Raw genomic sequence first — 25,011 nt, forward strand, 5'->3', positions numbered from 1 at the left:
GCAAAATATTGGGGATTGAGAACTGTTCAGGCTACCCAGATTGCTCAGGCTACCCAGATTCCAAATGAGTCAAGGATTGAGGTGACTTTTATTAAAATTGTTTTGCACAGAAGTATTTGTAAGAAATTCTCTGTATACCAACTATTAAAATAATGACTAGGCATTACATTTTATTTTTGGTGTATATCCTCTTTAATAAAGGCCTGATTTTAGAACAAGCTGTGTACATGTGTGAGGTCTGATTAGAGATTTCTGTTTTTTAATTTAAAGTCTGTTCTCCCTGACCTTTCAATAGATATGAGTTACTCATAATGCCTGTGTGACTCCAGAGCCTAAAAATATATCTGTCATATAGATCTGAATGGCAGAGTATATGGTGTCAAATGGAATAATATTGTCCCCTTAAGACTCCATTCTGCAAATAAAAACTGAGTAGTAATCCTTTAGCATGCTAGAAACCTCTGTCCTGATGGGAGCTTTTCGCTATGAATAAGGTTTTCTCATTGGGAAAATAAAATGTTTCAGTGTTTTTTTTTTTTAATCACCACTTCCAAATTCTTAGCAACTGAGTGAATTCACAAAAAATTCTGATACTTTCTTGTATTTATGGAAATGTTGGCCTTGAGAGTGGGAAAACATTATCCACTCATCTGCTGAGAAAAAAAGTGAGGAAGAGAGAAAGTAGCTTTTATTTCTTAAAAATATACCTTTCAAAAATGACTTCTGTTTAGTTAAAAAAAAAAAAAGTACATGTATTCTTCATATCTCAAAAATATTCAGAAAATAGAAAATAAAAATGGGGAATGATCTGAAATCTGTCTCTCTCATTTCTTACTAATGAAAAAAATTTTTTTAGAAAGTTATTTGAGAATACACCACAAAAATTTCAACATTTTTTTTTTCAATGAGTTTATAATTTATTGGGACCAAAACCCTTTGGCGATAATTCCTGTGTAGAAACTTCCCATTTTGCATTCTGCTTTTGAATATATATATATGCTTTCACAACAACTTTAGAGCTATTATAGTAGTCACTGAACACTGAAAAAAATTCTTTCCAAATGACCAGATGCAGACAGGCTAAAATTCACCCTTCTTTTCTCTTTCAGCTGTCTCTTCTCCTTTGAGATGCAGTTGAAGGTTAAACTGTGTTGATATCAGCTGGCTGATGTGGATTGAAAAGTCTACTAAGGAGAAGTGGGCAGATGGTAGTGACTGGGGCAAAATCATTCTTGGAACTGATTGGCAGACTGAGTTTTTCAATGAAGAGAGGACCTAGCAATTTACCTTCTTGTCATCAGGTAAAAAAATTAAATTAATTATAATAACAAATGTATTTATTATATTTGAAACTTTAGAAATTATTTTTATAACTTTTTTTTTTCTTAAGCAGTGACTTTTCAGAATATTTAAATTGGGTTGTTTTCAAATTTTCACCACTGTTTGAAAGATTTATGAGGTGTTTAACAAAATTATATGTCTGTTTTCAGATCTCTGAGGTAGCATTAATATTCAATCTTTCTATAGATGGTATATTCCAATGTTGTAAATTACATTTCATTTAAACAACATTCTTAAACATACATGGACTCTTTTTGTCATTATCCATAAAATTAAAGTGCATCAAGTGACTCTTGACTTCTTGTCAGTTGGTCAGTTATAACTAATATACTTTGTATTCCAGATCTATTGAGCTATTCTTGTCTATGTGTGTTGTAAATTACCTTAAAATTGTGCTTTCCCTTGTGGATATTGATTTCTTTAAATGTATTTAGCCAGAAGCATCCAAAAAGATAAAGCATTTCATTTTGTTATTATTTTTAATACTAAATTTAAAAGCGCATCTAGTGCTACTTTGAATTATATCTGGGTAAAAGCTGTAGGAATTAAAAATCTGCATATGCTTTATGTAATGAAATTTAAAGTCTATGATTTAAATTGAAATAGTTATGCTGAGTTCAAAGTTACAGGAGTGCAGAAATGTGTAGAATAAGCAAAACTCCATTGCTCAGTATGAAACCAAAAAGCATACCACACCAGGGAGAGATGACATAGAATTAAAAAAAAAAAAAATAAAAAAATCTCTTTCAGTTTTAAAAATGCTTAGCTTGTTTATCAACTTATTTTCTCCCCAAAAAGCCTTTTTTTCAAAGGTTCTTACAATCTGGAAAACTAACTTTTTGCCATTGTGATTGTCAGTAGGTTTTTGAAATTTGTGCACAATAGTCACCACTGAAAACAGTGGAGTGCAAGATGCAGAGTAGCTGGGGCAAGGAGGGTGGGCAGGTCTTGCTGGTGCAGGCGAGTCCCAGTCTGTGATACGCAAACTGCTCTAAGGCTGCCCTCAGCAAGTGTGGGTATTAAATTTTAATTTTTCTTGTACTGCATTTTCAGCTGCATGCACACAGGCAAACAAAGTGAGATTGATAAAGATCAGGAGGCTGGTATTTATGTAAGGGGCTATGGCTGGTAATCTTGGATGTGCCTTTTTTACTTCCTGTCTGTTTGCCCAATGCCATGGTAGGGAAAAGTATATACTGAGAACAATGCTTGGCTCAGCTAGTTGGAGTGACTCAAAAATTGTCTCCATCTGTTGGGTAATCCTCTGAGTATATCCACCAGTCACTGCAAACTACACAGCTCTGACCACTCAGCTGTCAACATAGGTTCCTGAATTTTATTTTTTAAATAGCCTCAAGTTCCTGAATTTTATTATTTAAATAGTCTCAAGTAGGCCTCCATGGAGGCAGTGTAGATGTCTGGGCATGAGCTGTAGTTGAGGAGAGGAGCATGTTACTTTGCCTATCAGTATTTGAGTCTGTCATCGTATAGCAAACACCAGGGAGCCAGGAGGCAAGTTGGAGAAAACCTGACCTGTGGTCCTTGTACTGAAACTTTTTATGGGCATTATTGTTTGCTGGTGTAGACTGTCTAGCCCCAGTGCTTAGGTGAAGTGAAATGTAAAAGTCGTATTTCCCATAGAAGCAATGCAGTCTCCAGAGTAAGCCCTGAGCTGAGTTCCCAAGAGGTGTCAGAACTCATACACATCCTCCTGACTAGTTCATTGGGTTTTGGGTAGCCTTTGCATGGTGCCCACTTTTCTCTGGGCATCTTTAGAAAGCCTCAGATCCTAGCTTGGGGCTTTGGCTTCTAACCCCCAGACTCAGGTGTCAAAAGGGAATATGCATCCAAGGTCAGAGAGAGCTCATTGTACTCCTGGGCTTTGAATTATGGTACCTTGATTCTGTGCTCAACCTGCCCAGACTGTTGATGTGGCATAGTAGCTAAGATGTTAGATGGCTACACAGCAGATATAATTTTACTGTGAGCTAATATGGGTATAAATCACAGTGACAGAAACATTTTGTATAAAAAAAAAAAATGATGAAAGGGGTAAATGAAAACTTCACAAGTTTCTGAACTTTTTCTTATTTTTTTATTTTTTTTTTTTTTGTGAACGTTTTCCTTGCTGGGTTTTTCACTACCCTATTAGCTCTACCAAAACTGTTTGATTAATATAAAAGTATTGTCTGAATATCTAAGTGCAGAGATAAGATGATTTTTTTATAAATCTGAGGTTTTATAGAATACCATCTAGAAGACTAGAATATGGTATTTGTTTCTGTTTAAAAATTCTGTCCAAGAAAGATTCACAGTAGGTCGGTATTAGATTTCTGAAAGCTAACATTTTGTAAACTGCATACAATGTCTCAAACATTATATGTCTGTATGTAATTCAGCAAGGCTTACTGATAAATTACCTTGTTTGATTAAATGTATCTTCAGTGACTATGATAAATTATTATTTTTGACTCATTACTTCCTGCTTAGAAAAGACCATATTAAATAGCAAAAAATAGAGAAAACATAGCATATATTTTTTTCATACTTTTAAAGGGCAATACCTTCTCGCTGAATTTCTTGGCATCTACATATGTGTTTTTTATTAAAGAAAACTAAAAAAAATCCAAAGCTAAACTGATAAGATTGCAGGACTCATCTGAATTTATTTCTATGGACAAATAGGGAAATTGGAAATTAAGTAATTCATGATGTTTTGAAGTGGATAATTTCTGTTATAGGCATAAACATGTTTTACAGTAGAACAATCAATTTTGCTTGGAGATAAATAAAGAAAATATAGTTATTTTGAAGCTAACTACTTTATATGTGGCCATATTCATAAAGCTGTGCAATATCAGCTTATCTTCAAATAATGAATCATGACATGATCCTGAGTACTTAACTCCCACATCTGTTCGCTGGTTCCATGGATTGCATGCCACCTGCATGCTTAGTGATTTCCAGCTCCTAAATATAGTTTCATTATGAGTTGAGGAACAAATAAACACATGTGCACTGTCAGTGCGCAACTCAGACAGATGGAAAAGCTGCAGATCAAATGGTGTAAAATGCATGCATAAGTTGGTGTGTGTGTAACATTTTGGAAAAAGAATAAATCTATTAGCTCTTTTGAGAAGATTGTCAATAAACTGGTCAATGCACCTGGAGAGAAGTAATTGGCTAGCACCTGCTCCTTCTGCTGTCTGTCTGAAATGATTGTGTTTACAGGAATCCTAAACCTATTAAAACTTTTTCCCATCACAGGTCTGAGCTGACTCTTAGAGCTCCACAAATCTTTCTCTACTGTCCCACAGCCATGGAGACTATTCAAGGCATGTGCCTGGTGAGACCAGAGGTTGCCTTTCCAGCACCTTTCATGGTATGTCTGTAATCTTGTTATAACCTGGCATTTATTACAAACACACATGACCTATGCTCAAAAGGTTCTGCACAGATATTGCTGTGATAGTAAAAGCTCCTGACGAATGCTGATAACAATTCACATTTGGTTTTAGAAATTTCATTTCAATGTACAAGTATGAAACTGGGTAGATGCTGCATAGCCAATACTTTTATTCACTTAGCACTCTGTACGTATTTTTTTCTGGTTTTGTTAGTTTATTTGTTTTGGCACAGAACAGACTATCATGTTTAGTCACCTGAAAAATTTCAGGTAGGATGTTCAAACATTTTGAATAATGTATATACATATTTCTATATAAGATATGTATAGAATTTATATATAAATATATATAGAAAACGTCTTATAAGTGGAGAGAGTTTTTTAGGCTTGCATACTAAAAATGGATGAGTGGAATTAAATTTCTAGGATGCTCTGTTTAAAAGTTGAAATCTCCTTGTTCAAACAAGTCATACTGAATTACAAGAAAAATATGTTTTTAAAGAATAAACTCTGTTTATGCTAACTTCAATCTCCTCAATCACATTCACCTGCTGTGTGGTACCTGGGGTAGTTTTTCTTTTACCATGGATTTGCTTGCTTTTGACATAGCTATGAAAAGCGTGACAGATCTGTCAGAAGTGTGGTTGTGTTTTTTCATATAATTGAAAGCAGTTTTGTGTACGGCTGATTGTTTTGTGGGGCAAGTGATACAGGTCTTAGCTGTGTCTTAGCGTCATGTCTGCAAATGCAGTCTGTACAAAGTTCTGACCTAAGCCAACAAAAGGACCCTAGTGAAGAAAAGCAGGGCTGAAAAGCAAGTGAGAAACACAAAATGCTTGCAGCCTCTTGCTCTTTTGGGAACTGCATGTGTGTATCTGAGACCACAGTTTGGTTTGCTGCTTAAAAAAGGTTGCTTAGGGTTAAATTCTGCCATAAGATTCTGGCATATGGCTCTGATTGAAGTCAATGGGAGTCCTGTGAGTGCATCTGAGGGCACGGTATGACCCTTCTTGATTGTTTTCACTCAATATATTTTTATGCTATGGCACCTCTGAGCAGGGACAGTCTCAACTGCTCATTCGCTTTAAAAGCTATCTGTAAGGAGAGCTGTTCTTGTTTCTTTCCACTTTCTGAGAAGCCCTTTGTCTTTTTTTCATGGCTTCCTTTCTTGTTGATTTATTAAGGTACTAATGCTCAGATCACAGTCTATAAAAATTAAAACTTCAATCTGAAAGAAAAAAACAACCAAGTAGGTAATATAAGTACAAGATAATAGCACAAGCAGCTTCTGGGAGACATAGCATATTTCATTTTCAGCTGTCTTCTCAAAGATAAAGAACAGTTCAATCAAATTAAAAACATGGAGAGATTTTCCTTCAAGCCACATTGAGCAATCAGGTCTAAAAACAAGCCATACTGTGCTCCTGAAGCAGATAATAATATCAGTGATGAGGTATTACTATTAGGAGTAAATGGCTTCTGTAAAATAATAAACCGATTCAATGGGCCAAATGATGATAAGGTACTTTTCATGGATATGCCAGAGGCAGAAATTATTTTCTCAGGGTTGGAGTCCTAACTTGACATTCCTACTACAAATCTCCAGGAGGCTTGAGGCTTGTGTCAGTCTTATGATTACCATGATGGATGCTGAAGTGGGACCCTGAAAGTTGAATGTTTCACAGTCTGTTTAAGTATGCTTTGGGTGGGCAATGCTTAAAGTTCTGCCTTTTGTATTGATGCTTGTGTGATTGTGGGATCACTGGGCTCAGAGACTGCTACAGAGCAAAGCTCCTTTTGACAAAAGTGGTACAGGCATAGCATTTTTATGAAGATGATTTATGAAATATTTTGTGTTTACTATAAATATTAACTGTTCTAAAATCAGCAATCTTCCTCCTTACTGTTTCACAGAAAACCTGTGATCTAGTGCAGAGTCTTGTTCTAGAAGTGTTCAGTGCTTATGAATTATGGCAGAGGAAAGAACACCCCTGCAAGGAGGGCTGTTCTCTGTCTAGGCCACAAATTGATAATGTTTCACTTTGGGAGTATGACTGCCTTGGGCATGGTTTCAAACTTTCTAAAATATATGAGATTTGATTAAATTTTACAGCTTTTTGTAGATTCTACCAGAGCTACTGTATCTGGACTCTTGCAACAATGGAAATAAATTCTGTACAGCAAAAAGTGGCAATGTCTTAGGCAGTGCCTAGGAACTTCCTCTAGAAAGTGAAAGCTGCAAGTTACTTGCAAGCATATTCCTTGCTATATTTTATTTTCTCTTTGATACAGGCCTTCTTTTAGTACTACAAAACACAGCTTTTAAAGATGTATAATGTAGTGCTCCTATACTTCCATGGAAATGTTTCTCTTCCAATCATTGATTTAAAATTTGCTATACTTTAATATGTCATTTCCTGTTACTTTTAGTTTTGCTATACTGTATTTTATCTCTGCTCCTTTGCAATAATTTTTTTTTTAATTTTTATTTTTTTTTATTTTTTTTTTACATTCGATGCTTACCTGTACATATAATACTACAGCTTTTGCAAACTAAAATGAATGCTGTTAATGAATGCTATTGCCTGAAGTCAGCACATCTCATTGCATTTCCTCATTCCCTTGATCTCTTGGAAACAATGTTGAGGCTGCTTATCTTCCAGTATTCAATTTGAAGTCGTGTTTTTAGATTTTCTTTTACTTTTTTGATCTCTTGAACTGGTATCTTGCTTATGTTTGGAATCCATGGTCTTTTTCCAGTAGAAATACAGACCATAAGATCTTACTTTCTCCTTTCTTCCCATAGATCCAGTTACATTCTCTGGACTTTGATGTGAAGGCACATCTATTTGATAGCTTTGCCCAAGCCCTAGTTTTCTGTCCTGTTGCCTGAATTCATTATTGTACTTTTAAACTACCATTTCTTGGTTTAAAGCATTCTGAAGTGTCCCCAGTTTCAAGAGTCATAGCCACTCAAATATTATGTTACAGATCTCTCTGTAGTCTTAGTGATATAATATTTAAATGTGCTGTCCTTGTAGTATGATCCTAGTATGAGACAAGGTAGTATACACAAGAGAGGAAGAGCTAAAAAACTCAGAAAAGTTATCTGTAGGGAGCATACATAGAAGAGGAGTACCGTCTCTGTCACTGCATGCCTAAGTTAAAGTGCCAGGGAAGGACCTGCACACAAGAGGACAGACAACAAGAATGAGAAAGTTTTAAAGAAGAAAAGGTTCCTCTGTTCAAAGTACAGTGCTGCCTGGTAGATGAAGGAAGATGGCCTTGATGAGCTGTGAGCTCTTCCCTAATCCACTATCTCTTGTTCCTACATTGGATTCCCAATTCACTAGGGACAGAGGGCTATATGTTCTGAGAAGTTAGAAATGGTGTCCAAAATCCAGTGATTTGCCCTCAGTTCTGTTTGCCCATCTACTTGTCTTCAGTTCTACTGCTTGCAGTTTGGAAACTGGCCTCCAGTCCTTCTCCCTGAAGAACAGACATCACATCAAAGTGAGACATAGAGTGCTCTGTTTTCAGGACATTACCTGAGAATTTTTTGTGTCATTGACTGCTGTGATGCAGATGTCTGGGTGCTGATTCCCTCACCCTGCATCATGGGGTGGCAAGGCAGAGCTACTGCAGAAATTTCTTATGCTTTTGCCCAAATGGAAAATGCCCTAAATGATCTTACCCTTACCTCTTCTCTGACCTGCTGGAGAGAAATGCATGAGGAAGAGTCAATTTGTAGAAGGAAGAGCTAAGCAACCTGGTCTGACCTCATAGTTTCCCTCCCACCCCCATGTTATTTGCTATTACCTGTACCATATTACTGAGCAGAATTCAGTTTTCTTTCCTCTCTCTCTTTGATAAGGTTCTTTTCTGTGACAGGTGGAAGCTGATGCCAAGAATGTGAAAGGAATTTAGGAATTTCCTAAATTGGCTGATACCAGCTTTGTTTCATTTGATTATTTTATTTTTAATACTGGCAAAAGAAGAAAGTTGTCACAGTAGGAAACTCACCTAATTATACTTTAATAATGACTCAGGTCCAATGATACAGCTTTGAGATTCTAGATGACGCTGATGGTGTTTTCTAATCTGTTGAGTGCCCAATGTAAAAGAAAACGGAAGTAGATTCTGGGTAAAAAAATAATGCAGTCCTTATGTGTTTTTCCTTTGCCTAGAATTCCCCAGTAGCTGGTGGCGTAAATGTTACATTGATTTTAAATAAAAATATCACAGCAAAACAATTCAGATCCTACTGTAAGGAAAAGGATGTAAGTAAATACAGATTTTCCAATTGAGTGTATTCTGCAAATTAAATTTACTTTTATATTATTATTATATTCCAGCTGTGGACACACCTTAAAACATTTTTAGAGCCTTGAAAAATATAGGGAAGGAAAAATAAACATGTTTCTTTGGGGAAATTGCAAATATTTTAGTTGGAAAATGTTTGGTTTATGCAGATGTCACTAAATTCAGCAGTAATTCAAATGAAATGTTTTAGTGTCTTAGGAAGTTTTATTTTGGGAACAAAAGATTCTTCTGGAATTTTCAGATGTCCTATGTACCTTCCTTACTATAAAAGTAATGAATTTAGAGGGGAAAAATAAGAAAAAAGAGGTGAAAAAATATCATGCATGGAGATTGGAGATTTCAAAAGAGATACGATGCATAAAAACAGCCTTCTGTGAACTGGAAAGACAGAGAAGGACAAACTGATTTACTCCAAGTTTTCAAAATGTAAGAAACACAAAGAACACATGTAAGTATCACCTTATCCTTAATTTTGAACTTTTTTTTTTTTTTAAGAATGATATTTTGGGAGTTAAAATTTGACCATGAGATTGTTAAAGTAAGTGTCAGGAACCAACTTTTTACTATCTATTATCTCACAGGGGATGAATTATGCATTTGCCACAAAGGTATCTTTCTCAGCTTTGTGTATATATACGTGTGTATGTTTAGTTGTATTCACATGAACTGATTTCCTCAGTTTTCTGTTTTATATTTAAAAAAAATGATCTGACATTTCTGACTTTGTTTGTGGAAATATATCCCAAAGAGATGTACTCCTACAAGAACATAAAGAGTATTGGCTGAAAAAGCTTCATTATCAATAACATTCAGAGAGCATTACCACTAGATGTAGTGGGTGGCATCTCTGCCCAGGAACTAGATGATCTTTAAGTTCCCTTCCAAGACATTCTATGATTCTATTATGTCATCTGAGAATAGACAATGAGTACCTTTATGGGCTCATCTTTCTGATATGTCGCCATTAAAATTTCCTGAACGTTTTATGAAGACTTGTGCATTTTCTGAGACCGGCCATACACAATCTCTTTTCCTTGCAAATCAGTTTCAAAAAACTTTTATCACTGCTTAGCACTTTCATGATGGGCTCAATTATATCTCACTGGTTCTGTTAAATGTGTATAACATAATGTTATCATTTATCAGTAAAAGCTATCTATTTAGGCAAAGGCACTAGGGAATCATTAAGAAGATGATTCTGACAAACAGATACCAGTCTAAATGGCTCATGTACAACAGCTGCTGAGAGTAATACACAGAGGGCTAAGGCACGGAAGGAGAACGCAGTCTTTGCTTGGTTAACCAGTGCTTGGGAAAGAGAGAAATTTTTTTCTTTTGAGATTGCAGTGTCTGAAGGTTATGATAATTGTTTAATCTCTGTCAACAAAAATCTGATAAAGTAATGGAACAAGAGAAAAAATGCGTGTTTGGGGAGTCTTTGGTTTAAACTGAATATATAATTTCCTGGATCTCTACTCCAGTAAAAACCCTTCCTGCTATTCTCTGCGTAACTGAAATACTTGATCAGTGATTGTGTTGAACTCTCAGTTCAGAAGCATACAGGGCTTTTACTGGAGAGTAGAAATACAGCACATCTGCTGGATGCACAGAAACTACACTCTACCTTTAAGGTTAATACTTTAGAAGAGTCCTTAGGTTCAGCATGTTCACACGTGGTTGATGTTGTTATTATTTTTTTTTCCCTTATCCATTTGTTGTGCTTTAACCCCAGCAGGCAGCTCAGCACCACACAAACTCACTCACTCCCCTCACAATGGGACTGGGGAGAGAATCAGGAAGGTAAAAGTGTGAGAACTTAAGGGTTGAGAAAAAGAGAGCTTACTAGGTAAAGCAAAAGCTGTACACACAAACAAAGCAAAACAAGGAATTAATTCACTGCTTCCCATCAGCAGGCAGATGTCCAGGTACTTCCAGGAAAGCAGGGCCCATCATGTGTAATGGTTTCTTGGGAAGACAAACATCATCACCCTAAATATTTCCCCTCCTCCTCCTTTCCCCCAGTTTTTATTCCCAAGCATAATGCCGTATGGTGTGGGACATCCCTTTGGTCAGACAGGGTCAGCTGTCCTGGATGTGTCACCTCCCACCTCCTGGTACACCCCCAGCCTCCTCCCTGGCAGGGCAGTGTGAGAAGCTGAAAAGTTCCTGACTTTTTCAGTAAACATTGCTCAGCAACAACTAAAACATCAGTGTGTTATCACCAATATTTTCATCAAAAATGCAAAACACAGCTCCATGTCAGCTACCAGGAAGAAAATAACCCTATCCCAGTCAATAAAATGACACCATTAAGGTCTTCTGGGTGAAGTTTTTAAGTTTTTGAATAAAGTTTTCTTGCCCAGATTACCTGCAAGGTGGGGAGGGGAAGCTACCCTAACGATTCATTTTCTTTAGACCCACTGGCAACATTGCCACCACAGCAATGTTATTTTTTAATGCTGTAAATGCTTTTCCAATGATCATTGCATCTGAAACCATTACACGGCATAACAATATAACTTTTCAAGCTTCCATTTTTTTTCCTGGTTCTATTAGCACTGATAATATGCATAGATTAATGGAATTCCATACCCCCCATTAATATATTTTTCATACAAATGGTATGTATATTTCTAACTTTTAAGCTTACTTGAATTTAAAAAAAAGACAAAATGTTCAAATATCCACACAAACATCTTTCTTCAGTAACGTTTCCCATTCTCTCTACCATGTATTTTGAATGTTACAGCTTGAATGCTTATACTTTGAAAGAGTAAATATTTTGGGATGTCTGCAGCAAATTACTAAAATTCCTAAAACAATATAAAGGAAATTACATTACTTTTTGATGCCAGTGCAATATTGTCAATTCTTAACACAATTCCTCCCCAACCCCCAATCCTCAACCCCACAGTGATTCTACAGTTAGAATGTGTTCACTTATTTAATTGATTAGGATCCAGAAGTCTTTTTCTGAACACGAGCTCTTTTAATTGTTGGTCCGAATAGGAAAGGATAGTCATACACCCCAGCACATTGATGTCAATGAGAACTCTTTCATGAACTGAAATTGCTCAGCTTTATTTTTTGAAGGAAGAAAAAGTAAATGAATTGTCAAAGCATAAATGAAGGTAAGAAACAAAACTTTACTGATTAATAAAACTTTCTTCCAGGTCTCTTCCTTGGGTTTCGACATGGTAAAATGTGTTTCTTTGCGCTCTGCTGTGTTCATGGCAAAGGTTGGAGTACTGCTTTTAATTGACCTTGTTGCCATTCCATTTTATGAGACAGTTAACAAATACTTAGAAATTTTGCCAAAATGTTACTCACTTGGGTGAGTTTTCCATGTCACTATGTCTGTGACATGGAAACATCTGATATTCCATGTTAGCTGTCTGCCTAAGCTAGGACAGCTGTGTGTAAGGCAGCAGGACTAAGGAAGTTCACTGTTTTGCCACATTGTCTTTGAAGTCCTCTAGCTCCGTATCCAAGACTGGAGTGTGAATTCTTTTTCATTACCTCCATATCCTTATATGGGAAGTAAGAGGAGGAATAGCCCCTGTTGTAGCTCATGCAATGAAAATCAATACTTTTATTTTTTCCCTGACTTAATGCAGTGTAGGTTGATTGTGATTTTGCTTTCATCGATATAAGTGTTGGGTTTCCATAATTCAGTCTTATCCAGTCTTCTGTTTCTTATAATATGGTATGTAGTTTGCAGAAATGTGAATTCCTTCAGGACAGGAAAAAGATTTATTTCCTTTCCTATTTTTTTTTCCTGATCCTTGATCTGTCACTTCTTAAAAGTAAAGAAATGAAAATAAAAACACACCAGTGAAAAGCTACTTTGGGCCTGTAAAAATCACTGCAATAACCTCACCCTCTAGGAAAATACAAGATGAAGATTTTTTTTTTCTTTCTTGATATGTCCAAAAGCAAGTTAAAGAAACAGTTAATCTTTCAGAGATCTATTTGGAATGGGAAAGTTGGAAAGATGCACAGCTATAAGTACTAATTTTTGTAGGTGCCAAAATTCTTTTGATTTCAAGAAAATTCACTGATATGAGAGAACTTATCAGAGTTGTCAGGATTTACAAATTCTTAGTTTGCAGGTGTCCTTTGTTTTCAAAATCTTTTGTAGTCCCTTTCTGACATTAATTATTTACGAGGGATTTTTAGCACTCATTTAATTCTGTATGTGTATGTAATTTCTGAAACATGCTCTGAGATTCTCCAGCTTGCCTCTTCGTTGCTTTGTGGAAGGCCTGGTGAAACCTCAGTGATTTAACTTTTTTTTTTTTTTTTCTTTCAAATACTGAAAACAGTGAAACTTGTCACCAAGTTAGCTTGGTGAGACTGCCTGTGGTGGGAGGTTTCATCTACATGGCTAACAACAAAAAGAAGGGGCAGGATGTCAGGACCATCATTTCCACAGTTGAAGGGCTTTGACTCAGTAGGCTGTCAAGGAGCTAAGTGGGTGGGCTAGTAGGGCACTTTCAAACAGCCTTATCAAAAATCTGTCCAAACTGATTTTTATTTTTCCCCCACAAAGAGTTCTGTTTTCAGCAAAAGAACAAATTCTAAGTAATTTTTTTTTTTTTTTTCCTGAACCAGTTCTAGAATTTACATTGTGAAAGTCAGGTTCGAGATGATTCAATAGTGGAATATTCATATTTATGTTCTAGGGAAAGGAATTAAACCTTAAATATTGGAAATTATGTAAGTTATTTTTGGTGCTCATATGCAGAGCCTAGTTAGCATTGCCCAGAAAGTTAACTACTTATTCATCCTCTTTAGGTCCACAAACATGAATGAATTGGTGTCATTGCTCAATGGGTTTTACAAAAATAGTATTAAGAAAATGTGTTGCCTTCAGTATGATCGATGCTGTAGCACAAAGAAAGGATGAGGAATGTATGGGGTAATTTACTTTCACTTGCAAAAAAAAAAAAGAAGCTGCATTGAAAATTTAAATTACACACAGAAAATTAAAGAAAGGCTGAAATAAGCAGCCACGTTAGCCTTCAGTAGCAATGCTGAAACTGAAAAAGTGAAGGCTTTGAAAAATTGTAATGCAAATGAATAACAGCAAAGAATAGCCAGTTTAATTTTGATGCTGTATATAAAATGATGTCCTGTTTTAATAGAATAGACCACATGACACATTTTTTTTCATTTGTATCACAAGATTGCTTCCTTCCATTTTATGAAACAGTGTAGTTTTGTTACACCGTAGCAGCCAACCTTACTGAGATGCAAACATTGATCTCTACCCAATTTCATATATATTTTAGTGAATTTCATAGATTTTGCATTCTGTTCTAGTTACATTTATATGAAAGATTCTGCATACGAGAAGGGGGAAAATCTGAATCTATTGCCTTGGTGATTCTACTGCATAAATCTGCCACCATGGAAGATCTAAATAGAATGCATTTTTAATTTTACATGAAGCAAAGATGAAAACTCAGTATGAAAACCAGAGGCTTTCTCTTTTCATGTAAAGGCAGTGATGGTTGTTTTCAGTATGAAAATGAACAGTAAATAGATCTTACATCAGTTTAATTATTATTATTTTTAATTGTGGAAATTAACAAGCTTTATCAAGCACATGGCAGTCTGTCTATTTTCTCCTTAAGGAAAAGGGGTATTTATGTATGAGAGCATATTGCTGAATTTCTGAAGGAAAGGGGGGCCAGATCTGGTAAATAACTTCATGAAGATCTATAGAGACTGGGATATGAAAAGGCTGGTACTGCTTAATGTGCCTTTAAGACAACAGCTTGGAAAGTGACAATGTTTCTTGCCCAAGCTCCTTTTCACCACACTTATGTGAACATAGGTCCCTTAGAGTCAGATACAAACCCATCACCTTGTTTGGGTGGGAAACACTGATTACAGGCATGTTTCTGCAATGCTACCCCCTTCAGTGATGTGGATGCATTTGGTGCCTTCGAATACAAAACACAGACCTCCACTTGAACATAGGTATATATAATTCTTTTTTTTTTTTTTTTCCCAAAAGAAGTACTTTCCTTCTGCTATAGGAAGAAAAGTTAGTTGTTTCAGCAATGCTGTATTTTTTTTCTAGCCTAGCCTTTTAGTAAGAGAAGTCACTCTGGAAATGTGTCAGACTATGAAGATTCAAACTCCTAGGCATTTTTGGCAGGTGAGGACAATTCAGGATGCCTTAGAGGGAAAGAGGAGGAAATAACTATAGACCTGTGTTTATCACACTAATCTCAGAGAATATTGTTCAGGCTGTATGGTGCTGTGTTTTGGATTTAGGATGAAGATAATGCTGATAACACTGATGTTTTAGTTGTTGCAGAGCAATGTTTACTGAAAAAGTCAGGGACTTTTCAGCTTCTCGCTCTGCCCTGCCAGTGTGGAGGCTGCAGGGGCACCAGAAGCTGGGAGGGGACAGACCAAGGACAGCTGACTCAAACTGACCAAAGGGATGTTCCATACCATATGGTGTCATGCTGAACAATAAATAGAGGAGGAGTTGTCTGGGAGTGGGGTGAGGGGAGGTAGGAAGAGAAGGATGTTGTTCGGGGTCTAGCTGGGCTTTTGTCAGTGGGTGGTGAGAAATTGCATTGTGTGTCACTTGCTTTGTGTATACTTTTATTATTGTTGTTGTTGTTTATTAATGATGATTATTCTCTCTTCCTTTTATGTTCTATTAAACTGACTTTATCTCAACCCTTTTTTCCCCACTTCTCTTCCCCATCCCACTGTATGGTGTGGGGAGGGTGAGTGAATGGCTATGTAGTGCTTAGTTGCCTGCCGGGTTAAACCACAATATCAAGCAAAGTTAACTGCTCAGTTTAAGTGGCTGTTTAAGACTTGTAATGCCAATTGGCAAAAACCTCAGCTGTACCAATTTATAAATGGAGAGAAAAGAAACAGTCCTACCTCTTGCAAGAGATTAGAAAAACTTTCTCAAAGGTGGAAGGAGTCAGGAAGAAACTCGAGGGTGTCTTCAACTTGGTGTCCGGTTGAGAGGTGATACATGGGCTTCCAAGACTTCTTGTATCTATGTTATTTTGTGAGCTGAGCTGTAACTTTTTTATGAAAGCTAGGGAAATTTTAATAGGATTTTTTTTTTTTTGTGAAACGAATACAATTTGGACAAGCATCCAAATGACAGGGAATATTTCATCCCAAAAGCTAACTTACATGGCACAACCTACATCTATAGAGCTAAATTCTTTTACCCTTAAGTCTTCTATATTTTTGTATTAACTGGGAGTTTGTGTCTGAGTTTTTTTGAGAGAGTGATAATTGGTAGGAACTAAAAGTATAGCAGGGAATATGCTAAAATTAAACAATGTGGGTAATGATAGGATAGTGACTTCAGGTTTGCTTTGACACAGTTTTGTTTCCTATAGTGCACAAAAGGGTTTGAAGAGAAATTCATAGCCTTGGTTGAACAGTACCCCACAGGCAAATTTCCTCTCTCATCCCTGTTCTAGCCTCATCTATGGTATGTGACAGAACAGCAGGTAGACTGATAGTGTAGGTCAGGTTGATTTATAGCATCACTAAGCACTCCTTGTCTGCTGAGCAAGAAGGTTTCTCTACAACTTGTGCAGTGAATTCTCTTGTATTTCAGCAGATCCTGTGCAAGGGGGCTTGACTGATGTTTTATGGTTTGGAGGACAGTGTCCTTAATGCATAAATACTTCTAGCTAGTTTTCTTGAAGGCAGATTATTTCATGCTGATTTACAGGGCCAATTGATTTTACGCTTATATGACTCATAAGAAATCCAGGAAGAAATGGCCCCTCTGGTGTAAATGGAAAATACATATTCATTTAATGTATGTGAATAAAATTTGTTTTATAAATTAAAAAATAGGCTGACTTTTAAGGTATGGAGTTCTTACTGGCAAAATAAAAAGAACTCCAAGGGTACAAGACCCCTATGTCTCACAGGACTGTAGTGGGACTGATAAAGAACACAAAAAAAACAGAGTATAATAATATTTTTGCCTGTACATTTTTGCGTATAATATTTATTATTATTATTTTTAATTCTGTTCTAATACATTTTTTTAAATTTATTTCTGTCCTAAAATCAGTGGTAGTTCAGTGACCCTACTACTTTGGAATGAAATGACAGTTCATTGCCGTGAACACCATGGTATGACTCAGACCTGTGAGAGTCTTCCTTTCTGCAGGAATAAAACCTAATCAGTGTTGTCCCATAACCTAATTCCAGCTCTAGACCCACCTGTAGTTAGAAAACTCCAGCCTGACCTGAATGGACAGCATTCACTTCTGCAATCTGCAAGCTTCACTTCTGCCCTCACTGTGTGTGACGTAGCCTTGACCAATAACACAACAGCTCAAACCCCAAGACCTCAACCAAATATTTTCACCCCAGCATCCACCATACCATCTTGCTTAGCTTCAAGAATGGACTTGAAGACAGAGACTCCCTCATACCAGCTTTCTTCTCAGATGTGTGGGTTTATAGAAAGCAGTAAAAAGTATAATTTTCCTTCAGTGAATTGCCAGTATTTAGTGTGAAGCTGGGTGAAAGTTGCTGAAATAAGGTTAAGGTTCAAGATCATGTTTGGGATTGATTTAGAATAGGATAAAAGAAGAGTGAAGAGCTAAACTTCCTCTAACTTTCAGGATGGTCTTTGGCATAGTTACTGACTCATATCAGCTGGATTAAATGATTTATCATTTCTTTTCAGATTTATTTGTTTATGATAACGCTTGCAGGGATTAGAGATTGAACCAAGAGTGAGGCAAAGCTTAGTGTGTCTAAATATAGCATTAAAATTTCCAAATGCCTCTGCCACCAGCCAGGACAGACTACAACAGAGACAAATAAGTTGGCACTCAGAGTGTATTCTGAAATACCAGTTCTTTAATGCCTGGAGCTCTGAACTCTCACCCTCACACAAGCACAAACCCCAAAACTACCCCTGACCATTTCCAGTCTTACCCTCCAATAAATATGAGACATTTACCACTGCAAACACTCCATCATATTAACTCACCATATTTTTCAGAAATTAGCAATAAACTGAATTCCGCAGCCCCTTTAGTCCATAGCATTACCTTAACCCTAGACATACTTTTTCCTGATTAGTATTTGCACTACCATGTTAAATTTCCCAGACCAAATCAGTTAATCAGCCTACCTAACAGCCCATTATGAAGCCCTGTGGACCATGCTGTTTGAAGTAATATAAGGAGATTTCTACCCAGGCTGAAGAAGCTTGTTCTGCCAGAGGTGAAAGTAGTATATTAAGTTAGACATGGGCCACAGTGATGCTTAAGCTTAGAGCTGGCTTGATTTTAGGGTGTGGGGAAGACTAACTAGGACTTGGCTTACTGATCTGTTCTTTAGTGCTTGTTTAATGTAGGAAGACTCTGAGGTGATCAGTCAGGAGAGATGGGTATAAGGTATAAGGACAGAAGCTGTTTTTGGAGGAGAGGAACTGTAGGACTTGATTAATTCCTATGTTTTTCAAATCTGATGAAATCAGGAAAAGGGCTGCTGCTGCCAGAAGCTTAAGATCTCATTGTACTTATGGGATTGGTAATTCCCACATAACTAAACCACTATGCTTGAACAAATCCATGTCTTTTGTTTAGCTTCAGATAATGGTGCTTTTGAAATGATTAAGACCAACCTTACAGTTGGCAAGAGGGTTGGGATTCAGAGAAAAAACATCTGAAGAACTGGCTTGTTATAGTTTTCTGCAGAGGTCACCAAGCTGAGGTAATGGGTAGTGAATGTTGTCTGGTCAACCAGGTGGTGTATTGGGATCACTGGGTCATGCTCAAACTACTGGTTGATTGGGAAAATGAACATGGGGACATTTTCCCTTCCAGTTCATGGACTCCACCCTTTGTGAAGTTGTCTGGGTTTCTTCCTAATGCATTTTAACAGATGAGATTTGTCACTCAGAAATCCTCTGTTGCCTGATGCTCTTTTAAAAGCTGCTAAGAAAGAGTACTCTTACAGAGTATTGCTGTTTAAAACTTAATGGTGGCTTAACATGCATTAATTTATCAGGAAGTTTACTTCTAAGGTGAAAAGAGGCAAATAACTTTAAGATATATTACAGGTTATATTCTATTTCAGTGGGAATTGGAGGCACTCAATGTCTTGCAGGATCAGTAGTTTAATACCCACAAATGGGATAAATGGTGAGCCAAGAAAAGTGTATCCTCTTTGTCAGGAGAATTTCAGCAACATTAAGCACTTCTAGGTTGAGAACCGTGTTTTTCCAGAGGAATGAAGTCAGTCCTACTGCCAATGCCATTTTACACAAGGCTGGGTAAGACCTTCCTGAGTGCAAGAATCTTTCAGTGGAAATGAAAAAAAGTTTCTTAGCTTTTTCCTCTCTCCTATGGAATGAAATACTGTCTGTTGGGTATGTGACATGTCCCTGACATTTGCATATGAGATCTGTATAAAGGGGCAAGTACAGAAATAATTCTTGGCAAAGTTATTTGGCCTGATCTTGCTGTTTGTGTACAGGAGAGTCCCAGAGTAGTATGAGCTCATGTCTATTGACTGAAAGCTCCAGAGATCCATAAATTGCTTACAAAGACTAGACCACTTATTTGAATGTTTTTTATTTGTAATAATCTATTTATGAACATATCAATTTATTAATAATTTCAGTTTTCAATACATAATTTTGGATCTGTTTTATTTTGGAAAACCTCATTTCACATGAGGTCCATAAAGAATCAAATGGGAGTTACACGGTTACTAAGTTTGTGTTCTTTAAAGCTACATAATTCTAAAGTGTGAAAAGGCTAATCTGATATGCATTCTTGTTATTTTTAATGCATAAGTCTTTTGATATCAGAGTATTACAAATCTCTCAGAGGGGAGCCATTATCCAATGTTTATTCAAAACTACACGAATACTCTGTCACCCCTCTGCAAGATTTGCTTCCTCTTGCTGGACATTCTGCAGTGATAATAACCAGGCAGCACTCACTTATGAAATTTACAGAAAGATTATATATTCCCTAAATTGAATGGACTGCAGGCAGGGCTAGGATGCTGCTAGGGAAATAAAGACAAAGAGTGTTTTTTCTTTTGTTCCCTCACTAGTTTTTTAATATAAAATGCATTATATTTGGTATTTAAATAAATTAACTGGCAGCTGTAAGAGATCAACTTTATAACATTCAGCAAAGTCTTTGATATTTGCAAACATAAAGGTCTTAGTAGAATACCCATTAAAAACATGAAAAAATGAATGTGATACTTTGCAATCCAGGTTAAGTCAGGTTTGTGGGGACATGTAAAACCTTTTATTAGACCAGCTGATATGATTAGAAAAATAGACGAATTTAAAAGCATGAAAACCTTTCTACAGGTTTAAAATACAAGACATCAAACTTCAAAACCAAGTACTATTGGAGAATAATTGCTCAGAATTTGGCTTGCTTATTAGAGACTGAGAAAAAAGTTGGTTAGCATCAGTAGAGCATGATGTTCCAAGGGAATACCATAGCAAGGGAAGAGCCCAGGTGGTGCTGATACTGGGGGCAAAAGGGAATTATTTTCTGATAGACACTTAATGATTAGTTACAGGTTGAAAGGGGAAAAAGAAAATCACAGCCGGCCAGAAAAGCAGAATCTTGTTTGGGTCTTTGATTTTTAATGTCCAAGGCAGTTACAGAAAAGGTAACTTGTCTTATAGTGGTGTTGTACTGCACAGAAACTCAAGTTTGCATTTTCCTGTGCAACAGTATATATAGTGTTTATATATAGATAAATAAGTATTTTTAAATAGAAAGGGCTGTCGTCTTTGATACAATTAGGAAAACAAGCTAATCACATGTCACATTAGGTACTCTCAGAGGCTCTGCCCTTTGACATAGGCATTTCTACAGACTAGAAGAATCAATGGTACAGAGGATCACAGGGTTAAGAAAATAACTGTCCATCAGTTTTATTAAAGAGCTGTGCACTGGATGCATGCCAGATAAAGTATATCTTTCCCTAGAGTCACTGAAGAGTCTCTTGATATGCAATACTGTCTTAAAGAGCATTGGACTCTTTGAAGGATTTTTTTTTTTTTTTCCTGGGTAACTCATCAGTGACACATTCCATCAGGTTTTCTATGTGGGGAAAAAAAATATCCTGTAAATAATAAAACCTGTTTTCACCCACAGGAATTGTTACCTGAATTTTTGAACTCTCCTTTGTGACACCAGATAATGAAACCAATGGCTCAGAATACTATGTCAAAATGATACAGTGACTATATGTGATTTATTATTTGATTGTGTGGTGTAGACCAACAAAAGAGTTTTTTACTGCCCTCTTACCCCTCCCCCCCAATCTTATTTTTTCTACAATTTAAACAAATATTACCTCATAGGTACATATCATTCTCCATTATAATATCACAGAGAGGTTTCATATCTCTGCACCATGCAAGAAAAGGAAGATGTTATTTCATGTATGAGAGGAACATGGTTCAGCAGAAAGCTGTGTGTTTAAAGGATGAAAGGATAGAGTCTTGAGGGACTAGATCAGGGAGAAAGGATTTAAGCCTATCGCTTCCACACTTTCCCCTAAAAAACTAACATTGTTTATGGATGTAATGAAGTTTGACTTTTCAGGACAAAGGAGCAATAGCAGGGAACTGTTTGAATTTTCAGCACAGTCTGAAAAATTCCCTCCAAGTGTCTAGGAAATAAATGCTAAACACAGATGGAGTAGTGATATACTGGGCTGGGGGAGCTGCCCAGACTGTTTGTTGTTCCAAGTATTTGATTTTGTGAACACCAATAAAGCCTTTTTCATTGACCTCTGAAGGATTAATTTCTTAATTTAACACTCACTGGCAAAGATGCCTGCAAGGAGGAAAAAAAAAAAAGGATGTGTATGTAATGAATTGCAGTGTTTATATTTTGCATGAGGCACAAAAACCATAATCTGCTGATTGGAGTTGAATTTGAAAAGCGCTAATTCATGAGCTTTGACATTCTAATTATTTTGTTATTAATACGTTCTAAATCCACCTGTACTGCTGTCTTAGCATCATTTCAATAGCCCTGCTAAACAGCACTAAGCACAGACAATGGGAAATACCATATCACTCTGCATTCCTCTAAAGGAGGATATGGAAAATTTAATGAGACTTTTATTTGATTTAAGGTGGCTGCTTTTCAAAGAAGTGCAAGGTGTTGTTAAATTGTGCTGACAAGGAAGGTAAAAAGTGAACAAAAATTCAATTCTATTGAAATTTTAGACTTGTTCAACCAATAATTTTTGTGCATGGCATATTTATGGGTGGCTTCCTGCAAATGGCTTAATATTTCTTAAAAGTGTTGCATTAATTTTTAGTTATAAATTATTCTTTTTCTTTCTCTCTCTGCTGAATGGATTTAGCCATACAGATAATTATCCATGTTGTGTTGTTCTGTATTTAAAGCATGTAAGAAGGGAAACAAACATAAAGCGCCTGAAAAATGTTTTTCAAGGAGTAACTTTTAACTGGTTAAAGTGAAATTATTAAAGAAATAAAGTAGTGATATAACCTTAATGTTGTGACATGCAGCCTGAGTAATAAGGTAATTTGAGATCATTTTCCTTGGAGTGACCAAAAAAGCCAGTGTGTTTAAAAGCAGACCAGCATTAAGACAGTGCAACTGCCTGGATTTGCATATGGTAGGGCTGTCTAATAAAATGCTTAAAGTTCTCTTATCTGATACTAAAACTGCTTCTGGTAATGCAGTTTAGCCAATCTGCCTGTGCCGTGCTGGAGACCATGGGATGCTGATCTGTGGCAATGCAGTGTGCTGAGAGTGGAACTGCAACATGACTCTCCTAATGAGCTTGCGGATTTCTGTGCTAGATATACCTAGGAAGGGCAAAGATGATTTTCAGACCAATCCTAACTTGTCCTATTTTGCCACCTGTCATGTGAGGAATGAAAAGGGGAAACATCTTAATGGCAACACTGGAAGCCCTGGAGATCCAACTCTCTCTGTCCAGAAGTCTTTGGCAACAAATGATATCACTTTTAGTACTCCTAATAATTCCCCTTGGTGGCATTAAAGGTGCACTATTTCTGGAAATTTCTATTCTGAAAACATCAAAGAACATCTCTTCAAGATACATATACCAACTAGTGAGTGATTATAAGATGAAGCACGCACTTTTATCTTTTCATTACCTTTTAAAGCAATTTAGTGGTATGTTTTAGGTTGTAATAAGTAATGAGTCTGAGTGCCTACTTTATTTCATGGGCTTTTTCTTAATGCATACAATAGTTATACAATCTTTCCTGGGGCTACTTCTCAAGAATGTAATTTGTTTTTCTTCCAGGGTCCACGGTCCATTTGTTTTTTTCTTCCACATAAAGATGACTTCTTTCTAATGATGGAGGAATGTTCATATGAACAAATAATTTTTATTAACAGGGGCTAAAATATAGACTTTTTAAAGGCCATTACAATGTGATTAGTGATGCAGAAAACTTCAGACATTGTCTTTATTTATTTTTTTTCTCCTCCAAACTCCTTTCTGGAAGCTTTGCTAGTTCATTTTTAGTGTGACGATAGATATCTTACTTTAGTGGAAGGAAAGGACTTTTTGTCTCCAAGCATAATAATACAGTAGAAATTGAATCAATAATAGCAAAATTCTTGTGTTTGTTACCGATCTATCCTGCTTGTCTGGGAGTGACTGTACTAAACTCTCTTTTGACATTTATATGGCTATTATATCAGAAACACATTTTAGAATTCAATTGACTTCTTAAAGAACTGCAGGTGGGAAAAGTAACTTTCTTAGTGCTCTCAAAACCAACCTTCATGTGCAGCAGCTCAGTTTGGGAATGATTTTCAAGTTAACAACAATTTTAGCCCAGTCTAAAAAAATGTAGAGCCTTACAATTAACCAGAATTGCTTAATATATGCTTACTATGAAAATGGTGGAAAAATATAATTTACAGATATTTTCTGGTCTCCATAATTATATATATAAAATATATTTATATATATATATTTTATAGGTCTGATTATAAGTTGTGAGCTCATATGAGTAGAATGGTGTGAACCCCCAGCAACTTTGTCAATGACACCAAGCTGTGTGGTGTCGTTGACATGCTGGACGGAAGGGATGCCATTCAGAGGGACCTGGACAGGCTTGAGAGGTGGGCCTGTGTGAACCTCGTGGAGTTCAACAAGGCCAAGTGCAAGTAAGTATATATATATGTCAGCCAGATATTACTGAATATTCTGGAACCAACTATAAACTCTCTAAGCTGTCTTCTACAGGGGGCTTTAAATTAGTCTGCTTATATAAACAGAAATGCTAAAGTAGTAGCCTGGTGTATTGAAATGAAAATATGGAGAAATGAAGATATGTGGTTCATTAATGGGAGAAATAGAAATAATAGGAAAAAACTATATGACTACAAAAACTTTAAAAAAGAATTTAAATAAACACTTTCTTACACATGGTGGAGAAGATGGTAGTACTTAGATAAGTACTAAGATTTCTGCTTATACATGAGGAAGAAACTCAACTAAGTACTAGCACTGGAAGAAAAAGGCTTTAACTGTGGAGTAATTAAGAAAAACTTTTAATTAATTCTATTAGTTTTCAAGCCTGTTTAATGCAGCTTAGAAATGAAATGTTGGATGTTAACATTCAAATGAAAGCATGAAATCTGTTAAAAAAAAAGACTTATAAAACATTAAATTCACAGTAGAAAAGATAATAATGTTTAATACATTTTTTTAAAATGTGTTGCCCAGATTCCATTCAATCTAATAACTGGACCAAGATGTTTTTTATGTTTTTTTATCATGAAAATGAAATTATTCATTTGATAGTATATTTACTTATGATTTAATGGACTAGAGATCTTCTGCATATTTGTACATATTTCCCTCTCTACTAGGCTACCAATTAGAAGACCATGAGT

General features: G+C 36.2%; 1 long non-coding RNA gene across 1 annotated transcript in view; it reads left to right on the forward strand.

The window, feature by feature from the left end:
• LOC121065578 overlaps positions 1 to 25,011 on the forward strand; it is a 46,702-nt gene that overhangs the window by 20,182 nt on the left and 1,509 nt on the right. Inside the window, exons 3-5 of the long non-coding RNA XR_005817161.1 lie at positions 1,110 to 1,301; positions 4,609 to 4,723; positions 24,094 to 24,279. This is a non-coding gene — a long non-coding RNA (uncharacterized LOC121065578). The remainder of the gene's footprint in view (positions 1 to 1,109; positions 1,302 to 4,608; positions 4,724 to 24,093; positions 24,280 to 25,011) is intronic.

Source organism: Cygnus olor, chromosome 2, assembly GCF_009769625.2.
Source record: "Cygnus olor isolate bCygOlo1 chromosome 2, bCygOlo1.pri.v2, whole genome shotgun sequence".
Taxonomy (NCBI): domain Eukaryota; kingdom Metazoa; phylum Chordata; class Aves; order Anseriformes; family Anatidae; genus Cygnus; species Cygnus olor.